The 16,295-nt window shown below is 40.9% G+C and overlaps 1 protein-coding gene across 9 annotated transcripts in view; it reads left to right on the forward strand.

Moving 5' to 3' along the window:
* ZMYND11 (zinc finger MYND-type containing 11) overlaps positions 1-16,295 on the forward strand; it is a 125,120-nt gene that overhangs the window by 550 nt on the left and 108,275 nt on the right. Inside the window, exon 1 of one of the 9 annotated variants that reach the window (XM_019631532.1) lies at positions 1-56. The exons of the other annotated variants lie outside the window; for them this stretch is intronic. The gene's annotated coding sequence lies outside the window, so the exon portion shown is untranslated. The remainder of the gene's footprint in view (positions 57-16,295) is intronic. 9 annotated transcript variants of the gene reach the window in all.

Genomic DNA, 16,295 nt, shown 5'->3' on the forward strand with positions numbered 1-16,295 from the left:
GCAGGCGGAGGCCGGCGCCGAAGCCCGGGGGAGGCGGCGCGGCCCGGAGCAGAACGGTGGGAAGGGCGCGGGGCCGGGCGGGGCGCGGGACCGTGTGGAGCCGGGCCGGCTACAACCTCTCAGGACGCCGCGCGGGTGTGACCGCTGCTCGCTTTCTCGCATCCCGCCGGAGGTGTCCGCGGAGCTTTGTGTGCGGTGGGCCGGGACCTGGGGGGGGGGAGTCCACCCGTGTTCCCGCCCGTGTTCCCCCGCCTTTGGCGGGCCAGGAGGGGGAGGCCCAGATGGAGACGGCTCAAGGCCTGCTGGAGCCGGGAAGCCGGGGTGTCGCGTGAGCGCCGCCCGCCAGGCCGGCCTTCCCCGTGCAGCCAGGCCTTGGGGCCGGCTCGGATGCTGCTCTCTGAGTGCGGAGAGCGGGAGGGGGCGTTTGCCGCCGCCGCTCGTTGTTCGGGAGCTATGGCCGAGGCTGGGCAGACGGTCCCCAAGGACCCTTGCGGGGCTAGGTCCCCGTCTCCCAGGGCTGGGAGCCCGCGACAGCGCGGCCTCCGCCCAGCAGGCCCTCCCCCCCCTGGGACTGCCCGTGGGACCCGCAAAGGAGCTGCCGGGCCCTAGCTCTTGGGGCAGCCCTGGGACCCCAGCTTCCACGTGGACCGCCCCTCACGCTGCTCTCCTGGGCCAGCTGTGGACGCTTTCCGCCGGACGTGTCTGTGGTGCAGTGTGTGCCTGGCGCTGCCCGGCTTATAGACAGTGTCCACAGTGCCCGGTGTCATGTGGAGTGGGCATAGGACTTGGTGTGCCTGCTGCTGTATACGGTGTGCTCACGATACCAGGGTGTGCACGGTGCCCCGTTATACTTAGCATGGGCATGGTGCCCGATGTGCACGTGGTACCTGTGTTAGGTGCGGTGTGTGGTGGTGCTGGCAGTCCACGGGGCCAGTGTTAATGTGGTGTCTGAATGGTACCTGGTGTGGGCACGTGATACCCGGTGTTCTTTGCAGTGTGTCCTCGGTGTTCCCGTCTTCGCACGCGTGGGGTGTCTGTGAGCTCAAAGCAGGTGGCCAGGTAGCCTGTTCAGGATGGGTGCCTGAAGGTTCCAGGGGTCCATCTGACTCTGAGGTTTAGGCCCTGGGTCCTCAGGGTCTACCTCACCCAGGTGTTCTGCATCCAACTGTGAGCCTTGTCCGTGGAGGCAAGAGCCTGCTTAAAGATAACTTGTCTGTGGAAAGGCAGAAAGTAAACCGTTTGCTTATTTTCTTTTAAACTGAGAAAGGTAGTTGAAGTGTAGTAATTATGGGATGCATAACCATTTCAGGTTTTTGGGTTACGGATTCTAATTAATGATTGGAAGCTATCAGGGAGATAGAGCCTTGGTTGTACTTTAAAAGTTTGAGTGCTTTCTAATTAGTAAGGTCACCTTTGATTTTTCTGAATTCTAATTTGTACAGCAGGAGATAAAATATTATACGAATTTTGTACAGGTGTGTTATTTTCCTTGTGTTTGGCTAACTGGTGCTGGTGACAGTCATTATTTTGGTGGACTCTATAAGATGGCGAGGCTGCAAAATCAAAGATTAGAAGATACAGGATGTGATTATGACATAATCAATAAAATATTTTTCTTGCTTAGCTCTGCCTGTGGTTAACAGGGTTCCTCTTTTACATGGGATTTTTTTACATATGTTTTTCATATGACTACTGAATCTCCCTTTTACATTCTGTAATTGGGTGATTTAATTTTTGCAGTTACCTGTTACAAAGTGTTTAAATAAACACGCAAGTGCTTCCGGCTTTACAAAGAAAAATCACAACGTTAAAATTCAGTTCCTTTGTTCCTACTAAATATTCCTCGGATATCATTATGTTGGTACTTTGAATGAATGTCATCTTGCATGTTTCTGTGAATTGACATGTGTTTATGTGAATTCGCACCTTTTTGTAACCTGATCCCCTTTTTTCCTTTAAGAGTTGTTCAGATAGCGTATAATAGAAACATTCATACTCTTTGGCATACCTTAATTGAGACACTCAATGCAGCTAATTTAGAATTTGAACATTTGTAGTGGAACTATCAAATGCTGTCCTAATATTGCTTAGAGCCCTAAACCTCTGGTGTCTGATTTTCCTTACCCGCCGTTAGCATCCTTCAATTGAATTCTACATGGAAAATACCGTTTAAGCAAAGAGGATGTATCTAGAAAAAAAATTAAAGGAGAAACCAGACAGACTTAGGATAGTTAAAAACTTTTCATTGTTTGAAAACCTTAACTTGGACTTAACATTGAATTTTTGTTTACAGGGTAGTTAGAATTGATGTCACTAGATTAGAGAGGTAGCATAGCAAAATGACTTGGAGACCAGATAGATGGCTTGGGTCTGAATCTCACCTCTCATTTATTAGCAAAGGGCAAATCTTGGGCAAATTACATGGGCCTCGGTTTCTTCATCTGAAAGACAAGGGTGATAGTAACTGTACTATAAACATGAATGACTGTTTGGTTAATTCAATTCATTTGAGTCAAATTCAGTGTTAATAATAATTACACTAACTAGTGTAGAAAGATGCGAAGCTCTGAAATTACAGTAGGACGTGCTCATATATGCCTTGTCTTACTAATTGGACTGTAGTAGCATCTGAATCTCTTTAGTTATCTTTGAAGGTTGGAAAATAAGCATTTGTTATATTCCTTGGGCCTGAAGTTGAAGCACTTCTAAGAATCTTGGTATCATTACCTTTTTAAAATTATTTTTTATTGTGCGGAAACATACATACCAAAAAAATTACCATCTCAAACATTTTTAAGTGTACAGTTCAGGGGTATTAAATACATTAAATACACTGTTGTGCAGCCATCACCACCATCTCCATAGCTCTTTTCATCTTATAAAACTGAAACTCCATATCCATTAAACACTTAATTCGCCATCCATCCCCCCTCTCCCCAGCCCCAGGCAGCTGCCTGTTATTACTTCTTAATATTTAATGAAGAACATAGGTAATGAAGTACATAGCATTGAGCGTTCTTATTTTAACCATGGATTTTTAATTAAAATTTTTTGTCTTTTCCTACATCTGTCATCCTGTCTGTAAGTAACCACTTCAGGTTGTATGTTTTATACTTGCTTGAAGCATATAGACTTTCTCAATGAACACTGCTTGGCGCCTCTTCATTTGATCATTGTGGGACTAATCCCTCACCAACATTTTACTAGGAATTTTGACAAGAAGTACCGAATAACAGATTTGAGTTTGATTTCTTCCCATGTCTCTTGTATGATAACTTCCAGTTACTGTCTTGCAGTGGCATTGCCAAATTTGCCAAACAGTTTAGATCTGCTTTGGTGCAGTGACTCCGTGAAGAGCTTTAGTGCCGGAAGGTTCTACACTTTATCAGACGTGTGTCCTCCTTTGGTCATGATTGTATTGCTTTGGTATCCACAAGTTTAGTATACAGTTGCGAACCATGATGGTAATATGTATCACATGTTGTATGTTTACTATGTCTCAGACACTGTGTCAAGTTCTTTATACACACTAACTATTCCACTTTTAAAAATCTTGCACATGATCATCTTAAAAGCATCAAAGTCTTCCTTTCAATTATGGAATGTCCCGCCTCCTCGTAGCACACCTGTATTAAAACACACACACACACTCTAATGACGAATGAACTAGGAATTTTGTGAGAGAATGTGATCCATATAACAAAATCCCTGCCAAAAGAGGTAAAATGATACAAATGAAGATAATGCGAGGAAGATAAAAATCGTAATCTAAATATCAGTTGTAACATATTTTAAATATAGGTGCTGCCTTAGGGTTAAGATCTTTTTGCATGTGTGTGCCTGCTAATACTGATTTTCGACTTAAAAACTTAAGCTATTTAGTTTGTATTGTGAAAATGCTGTACAATATTTAATATCAAAATTACTTACAAATACAAATATATAAAAATTTATTTGAAAATTTAAAAATATTGATATAGCCCATTATGTGTTTAGTAGGGAAATTTAGCAAACCGTTAGATAACTCAGTTTTTACAAATAATATAATTTATATGGAAGTAGCGGATAGACAGTATTTCATTCTATTTTTGGGTATATTTTTTCTTTGGTAAATAAACGGCTAAACGTTTGCCTGACTTTATGTGAAATTAAAGAAAGAAATGGCAAAGGTAAGGAATACTGTTCTGTGAGCATCATATTGACTTTTATCTATTCAGTGATGAGAAGCATATATTTAGCAGATCACATGTGCTCTTACACATTGGTTAGAAAATGTGTGTTGCTGAAATTTTGTACAGTGTTTTGTTTTTTTTTTAAACTGAGTAATATTTAAGGATAATAAACTGGTTTTGTTTTAAATGCATGCTTTTATAGTTCAGGTAACTCCATAATTAATCTATTACATGAGATCACATTAGAATATTGTATTTTTTACAGTGGGTAGAATATGTTTTAATATCTTGAGTGCATTCATTAAAAATTGTTATTTATTGGAACTCTACTATGTATTAGACCCTTGCTAAGTAACATAACTACTAAAGCAAGTGAAATATTGGGTTGTTGGAAAAGTCATGACACATTTTTGCAACAAAAAACATAGAAAAAATAAGTCATTGCTTTCATGACTTTTCCGACAACCCAATGGAATGTAACAGAAGTAAGTAAGTACAGGGGTGTGAGTTAAGGCACATTGTGTTTGAGCTAAGTTTACTTTTGAGATCTTAATATTTATGATTTCAAATTTATTGTAATATGTAACTGTGATTTCATTGTATTAACTACCTGAGGATTTTTAAAAACAACTTAGTTATGATTGGTAATTTTTATGTTCTCAAGATTTTCTAAGCATTTAAGTGAAAGGTAGGCCCACTGAAATTTTAAAGTATTTTTTCCTAGTTTGATCTACTTGTATGCTAACTAAATTTAAATTATAATTTGAAGAAGGTAGATTCTTCTTTCCTAGTTCAAGCATTAATCATGTAAACACTAAAGAAAAATATATACAGGTATTTTTAAATGGATTTGTATTCAGATTGGGAGAGCTCACAATTGGTATTAAAAATGCTGTTTTTTTTTTAAAATCAGGAAGATACTGTGGTTTATTGCAAGAGTCTGTCATAAATGAATTTTAATTTGATTATATATGTACATTAGATCCCTTTAGAAGTCTATTTTGTATGCAGTTTTTAGAAAGCTGGATTTTATTATAAACATATTGCTTGTGACAGCACCATTTTTTAAAAAAAACGAGCCACTTATCAATCACCTAACATACAAGGCAATTTATATACTGCATTTAGTCCTCACAGCAGCATGAGGGACAGTATGATGGTATGATAAATTACAATATTATAGAACAATTACTAGTATTCTGTAGCTTATTCTAAGAGAACAGATGCAGGAGGTGAAGTCACCAGTGACTGAGGTCACCCAATATATGAACCAGTGGGTATTTGAATTCAAGTTTACGACTGCCACGCCTATGCTCTGTCTGCTGTCTCTGTAAAACCCACAGAGTCCTTGGATCTGTGTACTGAATGCATCATCATGTTCCAAATGTACCAGTCTGCCAGAAACGGAACAATAAAAGAATGTAAAACTAAGCTCACGCTTTTTACAGAAGTTGGAGGTGGGAAGAAAAGGAATATTAGAAACCTGGTAATCAGAGCATTCCATACATAAAGTTCTGGTCAACTCCAACTCCATATACCTAAGAACAAGCATCTATAACTGGCCGTTTTTCTTGCTGTCACTGTTTACATCTCACATGATGAAGATACTTGCCACAGGGTTGGAGGGAGGAACCTACAACTGTCTTTTATTGTAAAACTTACATGTAGGAAAGAAATGTTTGATAAATATTTGGGATTAATTCCACACTTAGAGTGCCCTTGCTGCATGGGAAGGGGCGTCCTTTAGCATTCCCTGTGCTGGATAGTTGTCTGGATCGAAATAGCTAATTTCTGAAAGTTGCTCGAAGTGTAAGGCTTCAGAGTTCAGTGGGTGTTCACCGTCATTTAAAATAAAGTATTAGGAGGAGCATGTGGTGAAAAGAGAAGCAGGTGACTGAGTTGTCGCATTCACAGATTCAGGTCATCTCGGTATTCACTGGGGATGTTATAATGGAATATTAAATATGGTTTTCTCATATTTCATAGCTATGGAAAGATTTTTAAGAAGAAATATTCTTTTAATGAAGGCTAAGCATGGGGAAAGCTCTGCATGTGGAAACTCATCTTGAAAGCCATTATGAACTTCTTAGTTTTTTTCGTAAATTGATTTATCTGCCTGTTGATTGTTTTTCTGTCTCAAAACTGCATCTGAGAAATGCTGTCTGGGAGATCAAGTCCTTAATTTTCAATTTATTTTTGACATGGATCCCTTGAATTAATATAAGAGAAACCTAGTTTGCCCAGTTCTTGGGGAGAAACAAGTGAGACTAATTTTGGGGGCATTTCCATGAATAACATATTTAAAAGATTTGGGGACATTTTATTTAGAAATTTTGTCTTTTTTTAAAGCATAGAGATGATAAAGTTAGAGGTGGTAGATTTTTCTACTGTACTTACAGTCTAACATTTCTTCTGTTTAAAAAGAGCACATTTAGTATTACGTAATGTCAAAATACCTGATACATTTTATTTTGAAATATTGCACCTACTTATTTTATTAGGCTGCACATGTGTATTCTACATGTGTAATCTTAAGAAGCTTCTCGCTTCTGATCATGTTGCATTGTTTCAGGTCAGAAATTTCCATTTGGATAATTTGAAAGTTAAATTTTATTTTCTTAGGATTATTAATAAAACTAGTTTTAGTCTTAGTTATTTTTAAGTTAACTAAAAGCAGAACAACCACCAGTTAGTTTAAAATTGGACTTTCTCTTGGTTCATTTGCATATTTTAAATGCTAATGAAAAAATACACTATTGTAAGCCTTAGTTGCAGAAGTATCTGGATCTTATTCTTTTAAATAAATTCTGGATTCTAGCTGACACATTCGGAACCAAGAGTAGCCTGGCATACTCTTCATAGCACACTGGTTCTCAGTCATGAGTGAACTTCTGAGTTACTTTTTTTTTTTTTCCTTAACAAAACATTAAATAGGAATATCTACAGAGAGATCTGGGCTCTATGTTTAAAACTTCGTGTTTTTTTGTTTGTTTTAAAGATTTGATTGGGAAATCAGGGAAGGGGAACAGACAAGTTGCTGTCGTTTTGTTCTTCAGTCTAGTTGTGGAGGACGTCGCTTCACTGGCCCATGTTGGTATTGTGATCATTGCGCTCTTCCCAGGTGAGGCAGATCAGTCGCCGGCCATTGGACGGCTACTCATGGTAGCTTACGGGAGCCAGCTAGTCATGGCAGCCCAGCTACAGGTCGAGCTGTTGCTCATCTTAGCTTAGAGGGCGCAGCGTCACTGGCCCTAATGTGGGATCCGAACCGGAGCCCTGCTGCTCAGAGCTGGTGCCCCAAGCCAACTCTTAACCAGCGCACCACTTGGGTGGCCCTGTGTTTTTTTTTTAACTTGTCAAGTTTTAAATTTTTATTTTTTTCAGACAGTCTTGGTATATATGCCTTTTAAGTATTAATTTTTGGAAGGGCTTATAGAAAAGGATGTACCCTGTGACCTTTAGCTGTATGTCTCAGAAATTGTCTTTCAAGAATGATATTCATGACGTGTCTTAAAGAGGATTGACAGCCTGAAAAATAAATGCATTCCAGAAGGAAAGATCTGAGGTCTTTTCTGGTTCCTCTACAGTGCTCTGTACTGTCACTCTGCTGATGGTCGGGGAAGGTGGGTATCAAAGGTAGGGTTGGGTGGTGTTTCCTGATGGTCCCGCATCAGGTCAAAGAGGAATGACTTTCAGTAGGTGGACTGCCTGCCACTCCTTTGCAGTGTCTCTGGGCTTTCCTGTAATTTGAGCAGCAGCCTAGTGTTCCTGCAGGTGCTGGAGGAAGCTTGTGACCCTGACAGATAGCAGAAGAGCTTGGATGTCTTTCCGTAGGTATCATGCCAGCCACCATGGGTTGTGTCTGCAGGCAGGAGTGAGACCATGCAAGGACGTGTTTTGGGCTCTGATCAGCAGTGTGGCCTTTGTCTGGCCTTTGGTGAAAGCCAGAATGTGGGTTTTGCCTATACCTTGTCGGCACTGCAAAGATAAAGGGGCGCTCTCCTGGCCTTCAGGTTATCCTTGGTATTCCTTCAGATTGGGGGGTGTCATTTCACTTTCATGTCGTTGTTCCCCAGAGACATGGGCCCTGCAGCGGCAGGCTCAGTGTCTGAGCTGAGTACCAGGGAGTGAGGGAAGAAACCCTGTCACATGAGCACAGCTGGCCAGGATGCTACAGTGTCCCCATGGCCCTGGGAACCTGTGGAGTGCCTGATAACGTTCAAGTGTTTCTGTCCCTTCCTCTCTGATGCAGTGTCCATCAGTTCTGCAGATGCCAGGGAACATGGCTTGGGTTGCATTTGAAATTGAATATAAATTTTGACCTTGAGGAATGAGTGGAAATGTTAAATGGGTATACTGTTATTACAAGTCAGTATTTGTTTAGTACAGGTACCATTTGGTAGAATGATCTTAAGTATTGTAAATAATAGAAAGGGAAGAGGATCCAAAGTCTGATTGATGGAAAGTAATTGGCTGAGAGTTTTGGATTCTAACAAATGAAATGCTAAACTGCAAACTGGCCACCAGTCTCTGCTGTGTTAGTCGCCTCAATTTGGGAAGGGTGCAGGCTTCGGGGTCCTTTCCCTGAACTGTGGCCAGGAATTTGCTACTAGGTAGTGAGATGAGGTCATTGTAAACCTCTTCATAATTCTGTCATTCATGATATTTTGGATTCTGTTCTTAGTCTGATTTTCTACTTGTTTCTCTTATTCCCTTAAGTAAAACTTTAAGCAGTCATTCTGTTTATTTGTTGAATAAGTGTTTTTTTAACGCACGGATAGTACTGGTTGTATAAGTAACATTTTGTAACTTGCTCAGGTATCCTTTTTTCCCTTATTCTACCCCCAGAGCTGAAGTCAGCTTACACTTCAGTATAAAATTTGTTGGCACATGAGATCTATGTCCAGCTTCACTTCTCTTCATCTTATTGCTGTCTCACAGTGACCTGTCCCCTCACTAACTTTTACAGCGTTTGATGTTTGCCTCAACTAGTTTTTATTCTATTTCCTTTCATTATTTAACTGTTACCCCTATAATTATCTTCCCAGTTACTTGACCTGAAAGCACTGACTTTTAAATATCATTATAATACCTTGTATGTCCAGTGCTGTACACACAGTAGGTTGCATAAGTGCACACAGGTAGACAGAAGAGTGCCCCTTTATCTTTGCAGTGCCGACAAGGTACAGTATAGGCAAAACCCACATTCTGGATGAATTTCACTTCACGCTCTGCTTGCCTACACACTGGAGGGAAACTAGAGAGCTGATGGGTGACCCTGTGTGTAGCTTCTCGGAAACTGACATAGATGGTCATCTGGGCCCTCAGTTGTACTTTATTTTTCCAATCAAGCTCATCTTACACTTTCCATGGTGACTTACTGAACATTCTTTTCTTTCCTCAACTCCCCTCGCCCGCTCTTGTGCCCACTTTGGCCTCTTATCTTCAGAGGAGAGAGACTGCATCATGTGAGAAGGAACTTCAGGTCTGCAAACACTTGCACTCATGTCTCCTTTTGTTATTCTCTTCCCGTGTCCAAGACCATACCCTCCAGAAACCTCTCACCTCTTCTGTACAGGCTTCCTTCTGTTTACATTCAGACACACAACATCTCCTACCATTACAAAATAAACAACAAAACAACACACCCACTGCTGTGCTTTTCTTCTATGTCCTTTCTGAACACTCATCAAAAGCATCGTCTTTCCTCTTGTGTCCCTTCTTCCAGTCCAGCTTCTGCCACCATCATATGGTTGAAGCTGCCCCAGAGGGGTGCTGTGACCTCCAGGCTGCCAAAGTACCGACTTTCCTTTGTGCAGTCCATCACCCTCAGCTTGATCCTGAGGCTGGTTCCCTTGTGGTGACAGAATCGCTCATCAGTTTGGGGCATCACATCTGGACCTGGTGATAGAGAAGGAAGAGACCATTTTATAGGAGCTAGGACATCTGCCCTAAAAGCAGCATACTTGCCCTCACTGAGCCACACAGCTGTTACTGAACCTGATACCAGGTGATCCATCAGGCAGGTGGAGTCCCCGTGCTTGGGACAGACTAAGCTTCAAAGCTGAACAGTTGCTGGGAGTCTAATCTTTAGTCTTCTGCTGAACAGTTCTCCAGGTTCAAGTCTCAGATCCTTTATGAGGGCTTATGAAACACCACATTATCTGGCCCCCTTGTGCTGTGCCACCTCTATCTAGTGCTACAGCCTTTCTTTGCTTCCACCTTGCTGGCTGATCCTAAATGTCCTAGAGGCCTGAGGCTAAGTGTCAGCTCCTCAGGGAAACTAGCAACTGTCCAAGCAGAGGGGAGGGGACGCAGCCTCTGTAGTGTCTGTACTCAAAACAACCTGAATTGTTGTGTAATGGAAATAAATGTTGATTGATTGGATGGCCTGGGTGTTCAAACATACAATAGAATAAAGAAAAGAACTGATGGTAGGGAGCTATAAAATGCCCTTAACTGTCAATTGTGGTTAAAATGAGTGTCGCATGTGCTCAAATAGAATTTGTATTAGCTTGTTAGGCTACTATTTTTTAACCAGAAGTATTTACAGAGTTTACTTTTGGAAGAACAACACAGTAGTAAAGTGGTAAAGAATAGCTAAATAATATTCAGCTAACTCACTATTTTTAATATTTATTAAAATCTAGGTATGTTTTGGTATATTTGGGAATGAATTTTATACTTTGTCAAGTATTATACTTTAAATAAATATATTACTTAGTAGAAGGGCTGTTATGCTACTATGAGAGAAGAGAAAGGCTGAAAGAGTCAAATAAAGTGAATCGTTTTCACTCTTCTTTCTCTTCCTTTTTATGGAGCTCTGCTCCTCAGACTAGAGAGTCACCACTGATTACTGCCTGCCCCATCTTCAAAAATGGAGAAAGTTGAGAAATACAGTCACAGGTGAAGGAAGTTGTTGTCGGCTGCACCACGATCAGCCCGAGGCATGCTGGATGTGAGCCGTTCTGGCAACTTCCAGAGGGAGCCATGGCTTAGGCTCCATCCACTTTTAATGTAGATGAGATGGGATTATTTTAGAAAACAGCATGCTTTCACTAAGTACAGTTAATAATTATATACTTTTTTCATTTCCTGGAGACGCATACTCTTCCCCCTCTTTCTCAGTAACTGGTGAATTCATCCCTTGACCGCAAAATCCTTCTTAATACAGTGCCTTGAGCAGTCATTACAAAACAATTAGAAATGTGAATTGAAACCAAAGTTTTTGACACACCTTTTCAAGATTATGGGAATCCTTTTAACCAAATTAAAACTCAGTACTTAAGAAATAGACATCGTTAAAACAACAGGTATTTGGCAGTTTAGCTATAGAGGGAGCACCAGCGGTACTGGCAGACATGGTCAGTGTCCGCTGTCGCCATACTCTTCACATAGTGCGTACAATAATTGTAAGACTTCAGATTTTCTTGCACATTTAGTATTTTATACGTTTTCAAAGATATAGATAACCTTGAGATGTGTTATATCAACTGAGACAGTATAAAAAATAAGAGGTGGCATGTCACCTAAATACATGCTGTCATGTGACGTTTGCCTTGGTGTGGAGCGCCGGCCATGTGTCTCTGCGTGGATTCGCTGTCTGTGATCCAGAATGTAGTCATGTAATTTGTTAGTTGTTTCTTCTGTTGCTTATTCATTACAGCAAAATAAAGTACAATGAGAATGGCTCTTTGTTATGATAAAATTTCCTTTATATGGCCTGCTAAATAATTGATGGTTTTTAAAAAATCATGGTTTTCATATAATCAGAGTCTAAATAATGGAAGAGTTCATTTGCAAAACTGGTCTAATTTCATGAATTAAAGAGATGATAATTTCGAAGGTAAATGTATTAGGAAGAAGCAGGTCAATACAGATAGAGATATCACCTAGATCTTAGTCTATAGAAGAGCACTGTGGCTGTTGATGTGCATGAAAGTATACACCATTATTTGAGTTGTCTACCTTTTACATTGATTCAAACTTTTAATAAGCAAGATGTGTTACTTTAATGTAAACTGTTAACATCAGACAAAATTGGCCGACTTCCTGTTGTCTCTGCTCTTGAGTACCTTCCCTGTGGTGCTCAGACATACTCTAACTCATATTGCATCGGTTTTGAAGTCCAGAATCTATCCTTTTGTTCATATTTGAAGTTTATCCTTATACAGTCTACAAATTATGATACTGCTTTTGAAAAAAATACTTGAGAGAGAAGCATTCTGGTTAACTTAGCATGGGCTTGTATGATTGCTATGTGATAGGTGAGTGGCTCGATAAAAATAATTTTAATACCAACATGATATGTCCTATTTCATGGATTTTTAAGTTCCTGGAAGAGAATGATTGTGTCATTTTAACTGACTTGTTAGGAACTAACGTTAGGAGCAAATTACAGGATCACAGTAACCCCTGTTTCAGCCATGCTAACATTTATCCAAAGTTGGGTATCTCTAACTGGAAATATCGTGACTTCAGGTTTTCTTTTTTTTTCACCTGCCTACTTAAAATGGTTTTCAGGAGGTTTATTTTTATGTTATAAAAATGACTATTCAAAACATTTAAAAAGTGACAATCACATTTTGTTCTAATTACAGTCAATTCTGGTTATTTCCTGTAGTTATGTCCCATGAAGTCACCACAAACAGAATTGGCCAACACTGACCCTTTACTCCTAGGGGAAATGCAAGGATAGGTTCCAGCGAGGCTCTGGTCACATTTTGTAAACCCAGTGCCTTTTCGTTTGCCAACATTCTTGTAAAAAAGCCACTCTCAGTGTGGAAAACCTGTTTTTCTACATAACCTTTTTCCTGTGTAACATTTGCCTGTAGTTTTTCCTGGAGTATCTGTCACGCCTTGAAACATGCCCGCCAGCACTAGTTTAGCATTTTCCTGACCATGGCTGTCATCTCATGGATCCACAGACTTAGCTGCTTTTCCATCTTCATAGCTTCCTCCCGCACTCTAGGTGTTATTTTGCGCTTTCCGGGATGCCCTCGGCACAGATGGTGCACTCCTCTTCCCTCTTCTGGGCGCACCTGATGACCGAGCACTTAGCACCATAACTCCAGAGGCTGAGCGAAGCTCCTCTGACACAGCACAGCCTCCTGCGCTCTGACTACCAAACAGCACCATGTTGGGGTCATTTTAAAAGCAAGATCGGGGGCCAGCTGAGTGGCGCGATAGTTAAGAACTGGTTTGGGACCCCAGAGGGCCCCGGTTCGGATCCCACATATGAGGGCCAGTGACACTGCCCTCCACAGCTAAGATGCTGATCAACAGCTCAACCTGGAGCTGGGCTGCCGTGAGTTGCCGGCGACGGCGTAGGCTGCAGCCCCTGTGGCAGTGGGTTGCCATGGGCTACTGTGTGTAGTCAGCAGCCAGCGTGAGCGGCCACCAGCCGCACTGAGCAGCCGTCCAGAAGCCGGCGACTGATGTGCCTCGCCCAGGAAGAGCGCAATGATGGCGCCAACTTGAGCCAGTGAAGCAACGTCCTCCACAACTAGACTGAAAAACAAAAGGACAGCAACTTGTCTGTTTCCCTTCCCCTGGTTCCCCAGCACTGTTCCCAGCCCCCTAATTCCCCAGTAAAAATCTTAAAAAAAAAAAAAATTGAAAACTGAACAAAAGCCTATCATAAAGGAAGAAACTGGGACAATATTGACAACATAAATGATAACCCAAAGTGTAGTATTCTTTAGGTGTATAGAAAATTTTGAAGAATTAAGAAAATGGCAAACAATATAATACATAGAGAACATAAACAAGTAATTTTCTAAAGAAGAGCTACAAAAGAACCCCACAAAAAACCTTGAAAAGATTTTTGGCCTCAGTAGCAATCTTAAGGAAAGCAAAATAAAACAGGATACAATTTTTGCACTTTCAGTTTTGGTGAAAATTAAAACAAGACTAAATAATGTCAAAAGGCTAACTAGTATCTATGATAGTTGTTGAAAAACACATACCCTTCCTTCAGAGGAAAGTTTCACCCTTTTCCACCCTGACCAAAGAGGTCCTCCTGAGAGACCCTATCTGTCATCAGGGTGGTAGTCTGATATTTTAGTGGGCAACACATTTAAATAATTTTAAAAGGGAAAGGGGATGCATACTTAAAGGAGGTTACCATTCCACTGAGTGGTAAACACAGGGAGGAGATAGAAAATTACAAAAACCCAGCTCACAGATGTAGAAAGTGTGGCCATTTGGTTTGCAGCCAGTGAGTTTGCCCCTCAGGGGACATTTGGCAATATCTGGAAATATTTGTGATTGTCATGCCTTGGAGGCTACTATTGGCATCTGGTGGGTAGAGGCCAGGGGTGCTGCTGACATCCTAGAACGCACAGAACAGTCCCTCAACAGAGAGTCACTTGGACCTCGAGAGCCCCAAGGTTGAGAACCCTGGTATAGGGCAGGAAGCGCCTATGTGACCCACTAGGTATAGGTGTGTCACTGTATGTGATGATGGCCCTCAGTTCCTAAGAAAATGTGCTGTACACTTCGTTTAAACCAGTATCGGTGTGTCTAATATTCTTTAGATTTGCAGTCACAGTGTTTTAAGAGATGTTTAATGCTTAAAGAAATCATTTATTTGGAAGATTTATACATCTTACTTTAAATAAGGATAAAATAGGTATTTTAGTATTTTAGTATTTTACTTACGCAAGTCACATAACTAGTTGAAAACCTTTTCTCCTTTTTATGTGATTAATTTCTTAATGGAATATGCTGATCACAAAAATGATACATACTTAGCTTAAAGGCACTTATTTAAGTTAAACAAAACAACTAGTTGCCTGTCAGTAATGTGAAAGCTATGCATTTGGAAGTAGACTGGCAGATTATATTCATTGGATAGGTAACATATTTATAGAGTGCAGAATTTCTGATTATTTGGTCTTAGTTTTCGTAAATATCCAGGACATGATTCAGAGTACATATTTAGTAAAACCACAAAATAAGAGTCAAATGCAAAATACAAACAAAAAATATCTTTAATACTATTTTAGGTTATGCAGGCACAGATTTTTTTCATTGATGTTTGAGAGGGGGCCATACATATAATCTATTGTTTTTTTCAGTATTTTTTGGTAGCAGAGGGGAGGAGGATATTAGAAAGAGTCGTTTGTTTTTTTAACAGAATTTTATAATTTACATTTGATCATTGTTTTCTGTTATTAAGGATAAATTACTGTGTACAGTAATGAACATTGGATACCTGAGGTTTGGAAGTTTTTAGGAAAATAATTTAGACTTAACATATATGGCAAAATGTTAATTATTGAAGCACAAAAGGTTCCTCCTATAATTCTACATTTATATATGCTTGACATTTCCCATAACAGTTGTTTTAAAAAGTTAACAATGAAAGCCAGAGAGGAGCTCATTTCTGGAGGATAGGGAGCTGGTCTCAGGGAAGGGGAGACACATTTAAAAATAAGTGACTGTGGGGCCGGCCGAGTGGCGCAATGGTTAAGAACTGGCTTGGGATGCCAGAGGGCCCCGGTTCGGATCCCACATATGAGGGCCAGTGACACTGCCCTCTACAGCTAAGATGCTGAACAACAGCTCAACCTGGAGCTGGGCTGCCGTGAGTCGCCGGCGACGGCGTAGGCTGCAGCCCCTGTGGCAGTGGGTTGCCATGGGCTACCGTGTGTAGCCAGCAGCCAGCGTGAGCGGCCAGCAGCCGCAGTGAGCGGCTGTCCAGAAGCCGGCGACTGATGTGCCTCGCCCGGGAAGAGCGCAATGATGGTGCCAACTTGGGCCAGTGAAGCAACGTCCTCCACAACTAGACTGAAGAACAAAAAAAATGACAGCAACTTGTCTGTTCCCCTTCCCCCAATTCCCCAGCACTGTTACCATCCCCCCAATTCCCCAATTAAAAAAAAAATCTTAAAAAAATTAAATAAATAAAAATAAGTGACTGTGGTTTTAATATTCTTTTTAAGTTGAAAACTTTTAATAGAAGATATAAAAATAATCCTCTCCAGGTTCTTCAACAACGTGACATGTCAGTTGGCTTCCGTGACTTGTGTTTTAAGTGCATAATTCAGTGGTTTCTAGCATGTTCTCAAGGTTGTGCAGCCATTACCACTATCTAATTGTAGAACACTCATTGTGCAA

This window comes from Hipposideros armiger, unplaced genomic scaffold (genome assembly GCF_001890085.2).
Source record: "Hipposideros armiger isolate ML-2016 unplaced genomic scaffold, ASM189008v1 scaffold_1004, whole genome shotgun sequence".
In the NCBI taxonomy this organism is placed as follows: Eukaryota; Metazoa; Chordata; class Mammalia; order Chiroptera; family Hipposideridae; genus Hipposideros; species Hipposideros armiger.